Source organism: Dipodomys merriami, unplaced genomic scaffold, assembly GCF_024711535.1.
Source record: "Dipodomys merriami isolate MVZ:Mamm:240054 unplaced genomic scaffold, mDipMer1.0.p SCAF_327, whole genome shotgun sequence".
Taxonomy (NCBI): domain Eukaryota; kingdom Metazoa; phylum Chordata; class Mammalia; order Rodentia; family Heteromyidae; genus Dipodomys; species Dipodomys merriami.
In genome coordinates this window covers 496053-513620 of record NW_027204793.1, presented here as the reverse complement: position 1 = coordinate 513620, position 17568 = coordinate 496053, and positions in this window count along the sequence as shown.

Genomic DNA, 17568 nt, shown 5'->3' with positions numbered 1-17568 from the left:
CAACTTTTAAACTACAAACACTTTTGTGAGTGTTAAGTCTAACCTGTAGCCCAGATTTTTAACTCAAGAATTAATATAAAGATAGATGAATATACACAATACATATGCTGAATGTACACTGTTAGAAATGTGATCCTAAGCTGGGTGTGGTGAGATCTGAGGATTGGGGTTTAAAGCCAGCCCAGGTAGGAAAGTCCTGGAGACTCTTTTCTCCAATAACTACCAGAAAACTGGGAGTGGCACTGTGGCTCAAGTGGAAGAGCACTAGCCTTGAGCTGTGTTCCAGAAGGACAGTGCCCAGTCCCAGATTTCAAGTACCACGACCAACAACTACAAAAAAGAATATAAGAAAAGGAAAAAAAAAGAAATGTGATCTTAGCCACCAGATTCATTGCTAGTATAATTCCTATTTTTTCCAGTTAAGTCTATTCTCTCATACGTGACTTGCATTGGAAACAATCATTCTTCCATTCTCCTTTTTACAAAATTATGTGTTTATAAAGCGTGATTTAGAAAGGATGTGGCTTCATCTTCCACATAGAAGTAATGCTTCTCTATATCACTCCCATAAATCTACATACTGGACTTGGTTTTATTATTTCAATGTTGTCTTATTTGTAGAGTGTTCTATATTTTACTGAAGCCTTTTATATAAACACAGAACTTCTCTTTCCTATTATTGCTATTGTTTCTCTTACTGTTCACTCGTGTACACTTGTGAAGTTAATGCACAGCACATACACTCACAAAAAATTATCTGAGAACCTTCTCCCATTTAAAATTCACCATAATTTAAAGAGCACTTAAGAACTTTGAACAAAATGTACTCATGAAAAAAGTATTCATAAGCAATTTAAATTTCATATTTTCTCCTTACTAAGTTGTCTCTGAAACACGTGTTACCTCATGTCCAAAAGTGTCCTTGTGCTATTTCAATGAAGCCAGAAAACATTCATTTTTTTTCTAGAGCAGCACCATAGATTGTTACTGGAAGTAAGCGGAAGTAACTGTTACTAAATGTGGAAATTGATCTCAGGAGATGAATTGAGCATAGAGGAATGACAAAGTTCAAGTTAACTTTTGCTTTCCTTTTTACTGTACAAGAAAAGAATTCAAGGCTTGAAGGAAACTTTCTTCCTGACAATTTTGTGTTCTTTATTCATATAAAACTTGTCTGTAAAGTTGTAGTTGAGAGTATTACAAAAGGAAACAATATGCCATTTGAAGGCCAGCATAACAAAAGGAAATAACTTTGTTTTAAAAATGTTCTACTGCAAATAAACAAAGATATGGAGGTTTTGAAGTGTCTTATGGATGGATGTTTCACTCCTGAGATGATTCTCTTGTTGCAGGAGTCAGTTATCAATTCCTCTAATCTGGTCCTGAGTTTCCATAGCAATAAAGATTTCAAAAAAGCAGGATCCAGAGAGTATGATCAGCAAAACCAGCCTCTTATTGGACCACTACTCCTTTAAGGAGAGTCCCAAAGAAATACCCAGGGTTTGTGTTGTTTGCTTGTTTGTTTACTTTGTGCTAGTTCTGGGCCTTGAACTCAGAGGCTGGACCCTGTCCCTGAACAGTTGTCTTTCTTTCCGACCTGCCCCCAAAGCTAGTACACAACTGCTTGAGCCAAAACTCCATTTCTGGTTTTTTGGTGTTTAATTTCAGATAAGAGTATGACAGACTCTCCTGCCTCGTTGGCTTTGAACTAAGACAGTAAGAAAGCTAAGTGACAACAACTGTTTGGACTTCTCTTTTGAACCAAGAAATATTAGATGAAGTTTACGATAAAGCTAATATTTGACAATTTTTAAAGAAGAGAATATGTTCATCAAAGAAGCCATAACTTAAATAACAGCAAAAGTAGGTGCACTGAATCCTTTGGGAAGATTACTGTTGACTTAATCATTCCTTTGGGGGAAACTTAAAGCCATATTTGCACTTTTTTTTTTGATTGTGGGGATTGAACACTGATCCTGGGCACTGTCTCTCAGCTCTTCAGCTCAACTTGAATGCTGTACCACTTTAGCTACAGCACCACTTCTGGGTTTCTGGTGGCTAATTGAAGATAAGTGTTTCATGGATTTTCTTGACCAGGCTGGATTTGAATCACAATCCTCTGGTTTTAGCTAGGATTACAGGCAAGAGCCACCAGCACCCGGCTCATATTTGCATTTATGTGCACTTAATGACACTATGTAGACAAAGAATGGAAATTTGAACCAAATGATAACATTGCAGCTTTTCAGAAAAATTGAGGTAGCAATAAATATCTTCTCCTTTCCATTTTGTTACATTAATGACTCATGAGCTATGGGACCCTTACATTAGCTTCCTGTGACATCTGTGTAGGTGTATTTAGTATTAGGAAATGTTCATATAGAAATATAGAAAGACAGATTTTCAGAAAGCAAAGGATATCAGGTATGAAAGAACAGCATAGAATTAGACACATTTATCTAACCTAAGAGATTTAGAATGCTAAAACAATGAGGAATAAGCCTAGTTGATAAATAGTTCTTCAATAACCAAAAATGGTTCCCTAGAACTGTTTCTGCTATACCTTAGCTACTATCATTTTTTTCCTTCCATCTGGAGTTATTCCTTCTCTTCTGTCACGACTCTTAATTAGCCTCTGCCTTTTTGGTGCTATGATTGGCCAAAATGTTTTATAAATCTCACTTAAACTACCCTTCTCATTGTGATTAGCAGTGACCCCTCTCAAAATTCTGGAATATGTGAATTTCCAGAATTAATCTACACCTGACATCTAAGCACATTCCTGGCATTAATTGCCCTGACCTAATGAACAAAACTTTTTTTCAACACAGTATCCTAATATAGGTAAAGTACATGAATTAGGGACTATTGTCAAGTATCAGTATGGAAGGAACAATTATATATTCCAAGTTTGGGTTCTTTATTTTGCATTTACTAACTAAATGTTCATTGTTGTTGTTGTTGCACTTGTTGTTTTGGCAGTCCTGAGGCTGAAACTCAGCGCTTGGGAATTATTTCTCAGCTTTTTTTTTTTTTTTTTTGCTCAATTCTAACCCTCTACCACTTGAGGCACAGGACCACTTCCAGTGTTTCTTTTTCTGTTTATGTGTTACTGAGTAATTGAACCCAGGGTTTCATGAATGCTAGGCAATCACTTTACCATGAAGCCACATTCCCAGAACACTACATGACTCTCTTAAGATGGCATTAAATTTTCATTCCATAAGTATGTATCATAATTTTAGCCAGAAATTTTTGCTAGAAAAGGGCTTTGATCACAGTACTGAATCCAGTAAGGCTTGATAGACAATGAATAACTGTCACGGTCTAGCCAGGGCACAGAGGGACTTACCTCATGGAGCTGGTACAACAGACTGAGCGAGACAGCTCCTGACCTACAGCCCACCTCCAGAATGAGAGGGCCACCTTGGTTCCAACCTCATTAGGGATGCTCGGCCAACTCCTCCAGCACCCATTCAATCAGTTCCTGAGAGAGAGAGAAACGAAAGAAAGTCAGAATTACACTTAAGCCAGGTACCTGTTGCTCAGGCCTGTAATCCTAAGTACAGTGGAGGCAGAGATATGAGGATTGTGGTTTATAGCCAGCCCTGGCAGGAACACCTGTGAGATTCTTATTTCCAAAGAACCACTAGAAAAGTGGTCCTGTGACTCAAGTGGTAGAGTGCTAGCTTTGAGCTGAGGAGCTCAGGGAGCTGCGCCAGGCCCAGAGTTCAAGCAAAACGACTGAAAAGAACCACCACAAGATGTAGACTGAATAACACCCATTGTCCTAGGGAGCATGGCAGAGAAGTCAGGCCGAGCTTCCTGTCAGCTGGGAGTCATAAGCAGGTCACCAGGCTTCTCTGTGCCTCAGTTTCCCCAGCTTCAAAACTGAACAAAGTGAAGGATCCCGTTCCTCATGGGGAATGGGTATTGAAGAAAGAGAGTCATTTTTGGTTTCATAATCCCATACCTGTCACAACATTAATAACACAAAACCATCTGAGATCTTTCCGGGTATATTCTGTCATATACTCACAGAACTGCTAAGAACCGTATCTGACGGCCACTCCCTCTGTGCCTGGCCCTGCTCTAGAGATCACTCTGTATTAATCCCTTGTTTTCTCAAAACTGTCCCAGGAGGAGATTGAAGTCCAATGGTTGAGGCCCAACCCAGAGACTCACCTCTGGTCAAAAATGGGCTGCTGTGGACTGAGTTTGTGACAATCCATCTAAACCAATGACTGAGCGTGGCACTACATGTCTACCTTCCCAACTACAGAGGACCGACCCTGGTGGCTCATGCCTGTCACATACAGGAGGACTGTGATCCACCCCAGCCTGAGCATATATTAAGTCTCCATCTCAGAAATGCCCAAGACAGAAAAGCTGGTAAAAGACCTGACTTGCAAGCCTAAAGCCTTGAGATCAAACCCTAATATACCAAAAAGAACCAGAGTCACAGTGCCAGAGGCTCATGCCAATAATCCTAGATACTCAGGAGGTTGAGATCTGAAGATCACAGCTTAAGATTTAAAATAGGGCTCGCCTCGCCCATCAGAGGTCATGATGAAAAGACCGAGAGTCTGACCTATGCTGTTGCACTCCATACTAGCAGGATTCATATCTTTACTAAGTGTTGGACATGCTCTCTGTCCTCTGGGGAAGCCATCCCCTGCAGCTGCACTCCTAGGTCCTCCCAAGCTCCCACTCCCACCAACCAGGCCCAAAGTAGTACACAGTTCCAAGGCACACAGATCCCTTGTTCTTGTAATTCAACAGTGCTGTGTCCCGTTCAAGCATCTCACCCTTCCAGGCTCCCAGACCTCAGCTATGAAGCCCATGCATGCCCAAAAGATAGCAGGTAGAAGTTACCAAAGCATTCAGCCTCCTTGTTACCACTCACTTCTACACACACACACACACACACACACACACACACACACATCCAGACTGGTGACAGAAGACTCATCCATGCAGCACCTGCAATTTGCCAACTGATCACTCACCTGAGCACAGTCAGGCTGTACAAGGAGAAAGATGATCTCTCTCTCTCTGTCTCTCTGTCTCTCTGTCTTCAGGTGAAAAGATGATCAAGCACAGAAGACAAGGGTTCACACAGAAAGGGGGGTCTATCTTCTGCATCCAAAGCCTCCCATCCCCAGAAAAAGGAAAAAGACCCCAGAAGGCAGGTGTGGACATGCTGCTCCCCAACAGGTTCCCACCAGGGAAAGGAAGGGTGCAGATGTGCGTCTGTGTGTCTCCCACTGCTCCAGGTCAGGGGCTCTGTGGCGTCTACTCCTCACCCAACCCTGCATCTCCCCATTTCCTGGGACACCAGACACTGGATATGGGGATGGGATCCTCGGGTCAACACCCACCCCCACTACTGGGGCACATTTATGGCAGGGCGTGGGCCAGAGAGGAGGCACGGGTCCTGGTCAAGACCGGGGGTGATATGGGGTCGCAGGGATCGGGCCTGTGTGGCCACCACTCACATGTTCTGCTGGCAAAATCTGTTGGCAGCTGCCTCAGGTGAGGCAAGCAGCAATGGCAGTGGTATGGTCGACATCAGGCCCAGAGCAGAGGACAAGGGTGCCAGGACCAGGTCAGGGCAACAAGCTAGCTAGAGGTGCACCATTGCAGACATTGTCTGAGGAATCCAAGAGGCAACATGGGTTTTAGCCAGCAGCACCAGGTTTGAAATGCTGTGCCACAGGGAAGGGGAGGAGGGGGCCGGAGCGCAGGTGGGCACATGGTGAGCCTGACAAAGGCCTCTCCTCCTAGGCCTCGAGTCTCTTGCTCATCACTCAGCTACCTCTACCTCAACTGCTGGTAGTTGTGTCAACCAACAGACGGAATCCCAGTGCTACTGGGTAGAATGGAATGTGGGCATGGCCACCATTCTTGTATCCCTTTGGTCAGAAAGAACCATGAAAGAATGAGGGTGTGGCTGGAATCTTGTGATGCAGGCAGAATGGGTGGAGTCAAGATGATGGCAGCCCCTTTCCCAGGGAACTCTGTTCAATCCACTTGGGGACAAGAAGGTTACCTGCTTTAGCCGGATGGCTGGACAGATTGTGGTGTATGTCTGTTTGTTCCCAGTCCCAGACCTTGAACTCAGGATCTGGGCACAGTCTATGAGCTGCTTTTGATCAAGGCTAGCCCTCTACCAATGGAGCTACATGGCTTTACTTCTAGTTTTGTTGGCACAATTTGGACAGGAGTCTCAAGGACTTTCCTGCCTAGGGTGACTTTGACCATGATCCTCCTATCACAGCCTTGTAAGTATCAAGGAGGACTGCTGAGAGCATTTTTATATCATTAACATTTTGACAACTGAAATCTGTTAGGAACTTTAGCACTTTTGAAAAAAAATGGCCTTTGTGTCATCACAGTTCATTTGCGTATGTCATTGTGATTTCGTTCTCATATCCACAGTATAAACTCATGGCAATTAAGATCTGACTTGCCACTGTGACATCACAAACCCTTTGTGACATCATCACCAATGTGACATCAGACTATCATAATGACACGTTCAGCTCATGGTGATATCAACAAGCTACACTGACATCATGGCATTATGACATTGCATTGCCATTTTGCTGTCATAGACACATTGTGAATTTATATCCTATTATTTCATTCTATTTTAAATGTGGCAGATCAGTTGATATCAGAAACATATTGTGACCTCATAACCATTTAACATTATAAACCCTGTGTGGCGTCATATCCAGTATGATATCACATTGTTGTTATGATATCTTTAGCTTATGGTGACATCACAAAATGACAATGACATTATAGCATTTGCCATTATGTCATTGTGACATCATAGTCACATTATGAATGTATTTGAAATGTGGCATGTGTGTGGATATCAGAAACTCATTGTGATGTCATAACCTTTGTGACATTAATATCCCTTTGTGACATCAATTTGGCAATGTGACATCACAATGGCAATGTGATGCTTCTAAGGCACCATGATATCACAATGGTGATGAACTCACAATGGTTTTCTGATATCAACCAACATGCCACATTAGATATAGAATCAAATAACATAAAGGGCAAACACAACGTGTCTATGATATCAGAATGACAATATAATGTTACAGTGCTATGATGTCATTGTAGTTTTACATGTCAAAATGAGCTGATGTTGTCATAATAGCAACATGATGTCACAATTATGATGATGTCAGAAAGAATTTTTTTGTATTTTAATGGTATGTCTGATGTCAGTTGTCATTAGTTCCCCATGAGGATATGAATACAAAAAATGTTCTGTGATGTCATAGAGGCCATGTGTGTTTCCAAAGGCGGTAAGAGGTCATAATAGCTTTGGAAGGCACACTGTGATTCATAATATCACAATGGAAATGAGATGTCCCATTGGGTTTTTGATGAGGTCACAATGGTTTTGTGATGTCACAGTTTATAATATCAGAATGATATATCCAATTTCAATTACTCTTAATTCAATATGAGGATACCAGGTGACAGATGAAGCTTCATAGTATGAGGTCATACTATGTGAAAACCCAATGGGACACTGATTTCACAATGACAATGTGATATCTCAACATCATGTTATAATAATGTTTTGATGTCACAATTGGTGACACCATACTGATGAGGAGGTCACAATAGATTTGAGATGTCCCAAGGAGTTGGTGATGTCACAATGGCATGTGGGACCTCAGTTGTCATACACCATGAGTGTATGGGTTTGGGAAGGGATTCTGATGTCCCCAAAGTATATGTAGTCAAAAAGGTGAAGAACTAACAGTTCTGAGATGTCACAAAGTGACACAATTGTTATGATTTCCAGTGGTGTAATATCATGATGTTCCACTGGATTTTAGATATCTCATGTCATATCTGAAATATGAAGTCAAACAGATTTTCAACTCACAAAGGGCCTAAAATATCACAATGAAATGTCACAAATGTTGTGAGGACAGGAGAAGTATCTGATGTCACAGTGGGTTAGTGATATAACAAAGGTAATGTGGTATGACAAAGAGATTTTGATGTCACAAAGGAAGTGAGTTCACAATGTTTTCCTGATATCAACCCATATGGCACATTTGAAATAGATTGAAATGAAAAAATGGCATTCACAATGGGTCTATGACATCAAAGTGACAATGTGATGACAAGGCATCAATGTTTGATAAGATATGTACTCATTACCTTAGTCATGTAACTCTAATCCCTCTGTACAATATATTTACAAAAAATGTACAGAAGAAAAAAAAGAAAAAAATGGTATAGTGTCATTGGGGTTTGGTGTTATCACAATGAGATGATGGTGTCATGATGACAATGTGATTTCACAGCTGTAATTATTGCACAAAATATTTGTGTTGATACAATGCTATGTGTGATCAAAATTTTCACTATGAGAATATGGGTACACAAAGGGTCTGTGAGGCCACAGAGGTCATGTGTTTTTTTAAATGTGATAAGACTTCACAATTGCTTTGTGATGTCACAGTGTGATTGTGAAGGCACAACAATAATGTGATGTCACAATGAGTTTGTGATGTCACAGTGGTGATGAGATCACAATGAGTTTGTGATGTCACTATGAGTTTGTATTATTACAAAGACATGTCCAATTTCAATTTCTACTAGTTCACAATGAGGATCAATTTCAAAGATAGAATCTTAAGATCCAAAGACCATGAGTTTTTAGTCATAACTTGTGTGATATGCTGCCCTTAGGATATTTTAGGCCTTTAGTAAGCTTATATTGTTTTCAAACTCATAATAATTCAGGTATGACATATGATATCAGAAATTGACTCTGAAATTATGAATATTGTGACATCCCATTGATAGACATCCAGACCATGGTGTCACATTGTGAACTCACAAATCTGTTAGGATTTCATTACATTTGTCTCAACACATGACTTTGGTGACTACACAGTCCCTTTGTGAACTCATATCCTCATTGTGAATTAATGATATTTGAGAATCGACATGCCATTGTGACATTTCCAACCAATTGTGACAGCACAAACCTATTAGAGTAGAAACACATTGTGATCTATTAGCCATTGTGGTAGCACAATACCTTTGTGACCCTACGTTTCCATAGTAATATCACTAATCCACTGTGAAATTCCAATCCTCTCATACCCAATCCAGTTATGAAATGTGATACCCGAAACCAGTGTGACATTTAGATCATGGTGACATCACACTGATAGATAATATGAGCATTTGTCACATTCTGATAACACGCACATTAGGATTTCATCACTTTTGAGACAACGCATGCCTTTGGAGACATCACAGTCCCTTTGTGAGCACATATACTCATTGTGAGTTGAAAATTGAGATCACATGTGTCATTTTGATGTCACCAACCCATTGTGACATCACCTCTTATAAACTCATTACTAGTGTGGCATCACCAATTGTGGTATCAAAACATTTTTAAGTCATCATATTGCAACATCACATTGCCATAGTGATATCACTGTTCCATTGTGTTTTCAATAACCTAGTATGTCTTCATAGCATTTTAGAAAATTCAGGGCCTTTTATATTTGTCTTCTTCTGTGAACTCTTATCCTCATTGTGAAATAGTAGCAACTGAAATTGGGCATGTGATTATGAGATGTGACTTCACAAAACTTTGATTTCATCACCAGTGTGACATCACAAACCCATTGTGAGCTTTTATAGATATTTGACATCACTATCACATTGTAAAATCCCAAACTTATTAGGACCTCTTAGCACCTTTGAAAAGCACATGGCCTTTGTGACATCACAGTCCCTTTGTGTAACTATACCCTCATTATGAACTGACAATTGATATCAGACATGCCATTTTAACATCATGAACAATTTGTGACTGCACCAGTGTGACATAACATTCTAATTATAACAGCATCAACTACTTTTGACATCAGAAAAATATAACAAGATAGTATTATGAGATCACATTGTCATTGTGATGTTATAAACAGATTGTGAATGCCTGTTTTTATTCTTTTTTGTTGTGGTAGTTGATCATGGGACTTGAACTCTGGGCATGGGTGCTGTCCCTACTCTACAGCTCTAGGCGAGCACTCTATCACTCGAGCCACAGCACCACTTCTGGTTTTCTAGTGGTTTTTATTGGAGATAAGAGGCACATGGACTTTCTAGCCTGAGGTGACTTTGAACTGCAATCCTCAGATCTCAGCCTCCTGAGTAGCTGGGATTGCAGGCATGAGCCACCCCTGCCAGGCTTTGTCATTCTATTTAAAATTTGACATGTGTGTTGATATCAGAAACATAATGTGACCTCATAACCGTTGTAACATCATAAATCAGCAGTGACATCAAATTGTCATTATGACACCATCAGCTCATTGTGACATCACCAAATGACAATGGCATCATAGCATGATAAATCACAGTGACATCGTTATGTTATAGACATAACAGTGTGAAGGTTTATTCTGTGAATTCATTCTATTTCAGAAAGCCATTTGACCATATAACCATTGTGATATCACAATCCTTTGTGACATCACATTGCCATTGTGACATCATTAACCTGCCATCACAAACCATTCCTGTCCTTATAAGTTTTGTGACATTGTCATATGTTAGACCCATTGTGAGATCATAATCTGTTTTCAATCTCATATTTCTGATATGACATGTGATATCAGAAATCCCCTGTGACATCATACTGGCAGACATCATGACCATTGTGTCACATTGTGACATTACAAACCTGTGAGAACGGGATCATATTTGTGACAACACATGCCTTTGGAGGCATTACAGTCCCTTCTTGAACTTATATATTCATTTCCAATTAATGACCATTGAAATCTGCCATCTGACATCATGAACCCATTGTGACATCACAAATTTATTGTGACCTCATCACGAGAATGGCATCAAGAAATAATTCTAGTATCAAAGCATTATTTTGACATGATATTGTGGTATTGCCGTTGTGATATCACTGTCCCATTGTGTTTTTACAAACCTATATGGCCACATTACATCTTAGAAAATTCGTGGCCTTTGAGACTTCAAGCTCTTTCTGTGAACTCATGTACTTATAACCTCTAAGACAAGGAGACAAACCATGTAGTCACATTTAATATAATAAAACAATTTACAATAGCAAGAGGACTGAGATTACCTTATGCTGGCCTGGATTGCCAGGTCCAAAAGCAGCCTTGAACACCAAACCTGAGACCTCCAATGGGCAGCCCAATCCTTTCTTAATTGGTCTGCAAACCACCGGCCAAAAAATTATGATCTCCGAATCTCCAACCTCAATGGGCAAGGCTTTTTTACTTTTTCATTCCTCCCTCCTTCACTACAGACCTGTCCTTCCTTCCTGGTCATTCCCTTTTTCCCTTCCACCATTTCCTTATTCTCTTCAGGTGTCTCCAATCTCCACAGGCCTGCTCTACTCTGACCCAGTGACCACTTGCCAAACTTCTGCTCTCCTTCATCTTCCTCTCTTCTCAGGTTTTTTCCTTCCTGTTGTCTCATCACTTTCTACCATCCAGGTAGCTCCCATTTTTATCCCCACTTCCAATGCTCTGAAAATGCAACCTATATATAGGTTGTACCCCTCCTCTAACGGCTCTCCTGCAAAACAATTTTTAATCGTCTCTTCCTAATCTGCCCAATGCTCAATCACTTCTTGACAGCTCACCATGTGAGGCCTGACACCTCCAACTTTGGCGGCATTCCCCACATTCTCCTGTGGGCCAGGCCAAGAATTTACAATGATTATATGCTCCCACAGATAATTCTGGCAACACTGGTTATTACAGTATCCTAATAATGAATTAGAAGAAATTGAAGTTGTATATATCATTGTTATATTAAAACTTGATGAGATATCACTAATGCATTGTGACCTCATCACAGCGGTGACATTGTGATATCACATTGCCATTGTGCCACCATGATCATATTGTGACATCCCAATCCTATTATGACCTCAGAAGCTTTGAAAGCATGGCTTTTGTGTCATCACAGGCCCTTTGTGTACCCATATCCTCATTTTGAGCTGAGATCAGACATGCCATTTTAACATCGCAAAACTTTTGTGACATCATCACCAGTGTAACATTACATTGTTATTATGACACCATCAGACCATTGTGACATCATAAAACAACAATGACTTCATAGCATTATGACATCACATACCCATTGTGATGTCACAGATACATTGGAATGCCTATTCTGTGATTTAATTCTATTTCAAATGTGGCAGGTGGGTTGATATCAGAAATAGATCGTGACAACCTAACCATTATGACATCACAATACCTTGATGACACCACATTGCCATTATGATATCACTAACCTACTGTGACATCACAAAACTGTCCTATCCTCATAAATGTTTTGACATGCTGCCAGTGTGATCTCTGGCCTCCCTGAGCTAATAATTGTTTAATTCATAATACATCAGGTATGACATATGATATCAGAAATCCAGTGTGACATCACAACTACTGTGACAACACATTGCCAGATGATATGAACATTGTCACATTGTGACATCACAAACCTGTTGAGACTCATTATACTTGTGCCAACATATGCCTTCGGATACATTATCCCTTGTGAACTTATATATTCATTGTCAATTAGAGACCTAGCATGAGATTGTAACATCACTATCCCATTGTGAAATCACAAATCTATATGACCTCATCACCTATATGGCATTACCAACTATTTGTGACTTCAAAATAATACTATCTCATGTAATGGTAACTTTATATTGCCAATGGGATATCTCTGTCGCATCGCATTTCCACCAATCTCCTATGTACTCATAATATTTTACAAAATTCATGGCCTTTCTGACTTCTAGCTCCTTATGTGAACAACTATCTTCATTGTGATCTAGTAATATCACCATGTAATGGTGATATTACAAATTCATAGTGACATCACTATCGAAGTGTGACCTTATCCCCACTGGGACATCACAAACCCATTGTGACATCATAGTTCCACAGTGATATCACAATCACCTTGTGATATACCAAACCTGTTGTGATCTCTTAGCACCTTTGAAAAAGCACATAGTGTTTGTGACATCACAGTCCCTTTGGGTAATTATATCCTCATTGTGAGCAAAGGACAACTGATATCAGACAGGCTGTTTTACCATTACAAATGCTTTGTGACATCATCTCCAGAGTGAGATCACATTGTTTTTAAGATAACATCAGCCCATTGTGACATCCCAAAATGACAATGACATCATAGCATTATGACATCACATTTTTATTGTGAGGTCATAGAGACAATGTGCTTGCCTATTCTGTGATTTCATTCTATCTCAAATGTGGCATATAGTTTGATTTCAGAAACCCATTGCGACCACATCACCATTGTGACAATACAATCCCTTTGCGACCTCATATGGACATTGTGATATCATTAATGCAATGTAACATCACAAACCTGCCTTGTCCTCATAAATTTTGTAACAAGCGACTACCTTGACTTGGGCTGGATGCCCAGAGCTAAATTCAGCCACAACCATGAACCCTCAGAACTCCAAACAGAAGCCCAGCCATTTGTTAACTAGTCTGCAAACAACCATCCCCCAAAATAATGATCTCCAAAACTCCACACTTCAAAGGACAAGGCTTTTGCCATGCTCTTCATCCTCCTTCTCTCCAGACTTGTCCTACATTTCAGGTCTTTTCATTTTTTCCTTCCACCATTCCCTTCTTCTCTTCAGGCTGCTCTACGATTGACAGTCCTGCCCTGCCATATCCAGGTGGCCAGCTGCCATCCTTCACCTCCTGCTCTCCCTCAATTTCCTCTCTTCGCAGGTCTTTACCTTCCTACAGGCTCATCACTTCTTTCCTTCCAGGCCTTTCCCCTTTTTCTCTCCCTTTCTGTTGCTCTGAAACTGCAGCCTATATATAGGCTGGGCCCTTCCACCACTGCGATGTTTTCTGCATAACAGTTTTCAATCATTACTTCCCAAATGTTCATGCCCAATGACTTCTTGGTAGCTCACCATGTGGCGCTTGACATCCTATCTCCTTTAGCAGCATGCCCTGCCCCCTCCAGTGGCATTCAGCCACCCTCTCTGGTGGTCGAGACCAAGAGGCCATGATGAATGTCTGTTCCCGTGGATTGTAAGGGAACTGCTGGTTTTTACCGTGTCCTCATGGTGGTCTAGTAGCAATTGAAATTGGACAAATTATTGTGATATTAAAAGTCGTGGCATAACTAATCCATTGTGATCTCATCACCAGTGTGACATCACAAACACATTGTGACATCACATTGCTGGTTTGACACCAGGATCACATTGTGTCATCTCAAATCTATTATGACCTCTTATATCCTTTGATAAAATACATAGCTTTGTGAAATCACATTCCCTTTGTGTACTCAAATCCCCACTGAAATATTGACAATTGAGAATCAGACAAGACATTTTAACATCAAAAACAGTTTGTGAGTTCATCACAATTGTGACATAACTTTGTCATTTTGACAACATCTGCTCATTGGGAAATCACAAACCTAAAATGATATGATAGATTTAGATCTTCACATTGTCCTTGTGACATCATAGACACATTATGAATGCCTTTTCTGTGATTTCATTCTATTTAAAATACGGCCTGTAAGTTGATATCATAAAGAAATAGTGAACTCATAACCATTGTTACATTACAATCCCTTTTTACATCAGGTTGCCACTGTAATATCACAATAACCACATATCACAATATCACATAACACCCCGTGACATCACAAACCTATCCAGTCATCATAAATTTTGTGATATGCTGCAATTGTAATTCTAAGGCCTTTTTGTCCTCATAATCTCTTGTTGACCTCATTAAATTTCACATATGACATTTTTAAAAATTAATTTTAATTTTTATTTTTTGTGAACATATTGTACAGAGGGGTAAGATACATGGGCAAGATAATGAGTACATTTTGTATCAAGCATTGCAGCCTCCTCCTTCATTTACCCTTCACATCCCAGCCTCTCCCTACACCCCACCCAACCCGGCCTCCCCCCCAGCACCCGCACAAAAGTTGTAAAGTTCGTTTATGACATGACAACTTGTAATTCTAATAGTTGCATCAGGCCCACCTAAATACTTAACCGACTTGTTTTTCCCCATCTCCTCCACAAATTATACCGACATCAAAAATAGTGAAAGCAGGGGTTGTACTGTGGTGGAGGGACACACAAAGCTACCAGGAAATAATCTTATGAATGAGTTAGAAACAAATGCATGAAAGAAAAAAAAATTTAAATACTTATCTCAGGGTTCATTTTCCTAACATCACATTATCTGACCATTTCTGCTTGACTGGGCTGGGAAGTTGGCTCAGTGGTAGAGCTCTTGCCTTGAATGCTTGAGGCCCTGAGTTCGATTCCTCAGCACCACATAAGCAAAAAGGAAAAAGCCGGAAATGGCACTGTGGCTCAAGTGGTAGAGCGTTAGCCTTGAGCTGAAGAGCGGAGGGACAGCGCCCAGGCCGAGTTCAGGCCCCACAACCGGACCGCCCCCCCAAAAAATAAATAAGGGAAATATTGCAAATAAGGGAAAGCATGGACCTTTGTTTCTTTAGGCTTAGCTTACTTCATTCAATATAATTTTTTCCAAGCCTTTCCATTTCCTAACAAATGGGGAAATATCATTCTTTCTGATGGAGGCATAGAATTCCATTGTGTATATATACCACATTTTCTTGATCCATTCATATAATGAGGGGCATCAGGGTTGGTTCCAGATCTTAGCTATGGTAAATAATGCTGCAATAAACATAGTTGTGCTGGTAGCTTTAGTGTGGTCTTGTTTGAAAACATTTGGGTAAATGCCCAAAAGTGGGATTGCTGGGTCATAGGGGAGCTCTATGTGAAGTTTTTTCAGGAAACTCCATACTGCTTTCCAAAGTGGTTGAACAAGTTTACACGCCCACCAACAATGAAGTAAGGTTCCCTTCTGTCCACATCACCTCTAGCATCTGTTGTTAGAGTTCTTGATTATAGACATTCTAGCTAGGGTGAGGTGGTACCTCAATGTTGTTTTGATTTGTATTTCTTTTATGGCTAGCGAGGTTGAGCAATTCTTCATGTGTCTGTTGGATATCCTTCTTTCTTCTTCACAGAAGTTTCTCTTCAAGTCTTTAGCCCACTTATTTATTGGGTAGTTGTTTCTTTGAGGATTTGTTGTTGGGGGATTTAATTTTTTGAGCTCCAAGTATATTTTAGATATGAGACCCTTGTCCATTGTATGGCAGGTGAAGATATTTTCCCAATCTGTGGGCTTTCTCTTGGTCTTGCTAGCTATGTCCTTTGCCATGCGGAAGCTCTGCAACTTCATGCAATCCCATGTGTCCAACCTTTCTTTGATTGGCTGTGTTTCTGGGTCTCTATTAAGAAAATTTCATCCTCAGCAAACGAGGCCTAGGGTTTCTCCTATTCCATCCTGTAAAGTTTTCAGAGTGTCTGCTTTGACTTCAAGGTCTTTTATCCTTTTGGAATTAATTCTGGTGCTGGGTGATATATAAGGATCTAGTTTTAGTATTCTACAAATAGTTAAGCAATTTAGCCAGCACCATTTACTGAAAAGGCTGTCTTTGTTCCATTCTATTATTTTCGCTACCTTATCGAAGATTAGTTGGCTATATGTCTGTAGGTTCATTTCTGGGTTTTCAATTCTATTCCATTGGTCCTGAGGTCTGTTCTTATGCCAGTACCAAGCTGTTTTGATTACTATGGCTTTATAGTAGAGTTTGAAATTTGGTATTGATATTCCTCCAGCAGTGTTCTTTCCGTTGAGGAGCCTTTTTGCTATCCGGGGTCTTTTATTGTTCCATATGATTTTTAGGATTGCCTCTTCTATTTCCTTGAAGAATGAGGGTGGAATTTTGATAGGTCTCACGTTGAATTTGTAGATAGCCTTGGGAAGTATTGCCATTTTCACAATGTTAATCTTTCCAATCCAGGTGCATGGGAGGTTTTGCCATTTTCTAAGTTCTGTTTTGATTTCCTTTTTCAAGATTTTAAAGTTTTCATCATAGAGATTCCTCACTTCTTTGGTTAAGTTAATTCCTAGGTATTTTATTTTTTGAGGGGCTATTACAAATGGAGTTACTTTCCTAATTTCAGCCACACTTTTCTCATTGTTGGCATACAGAAAATCATTGATTTTTGAGGGTTAATTTTATACCCTACTACTTTGACAAAGTTTTGAATCAGCTTGAGTATTTTGGCAATGGAATCCATGGGATTTTTAAATACAAGATCATTTCATCCGCAAAGAGAGAGAGCTTTATTTCTTCTTTCCCTATTTGGATCCCCTTTAAGTTTGCATCTTGTCTTAATGCTGTAGCACGGCATTCTAATTCTAGATTGAAGAGAAGTGGAGAGAGTGGACATCCTTGTTTTGTTCCTGAGATTAGAAGATATGGCTTTAGTTTTTCCCCATTAAGTATAATGCTGGCTGTAGGTTTGTCATATACAGCCTTTATTGTATTGAGAAATGTTCCATGGATTCC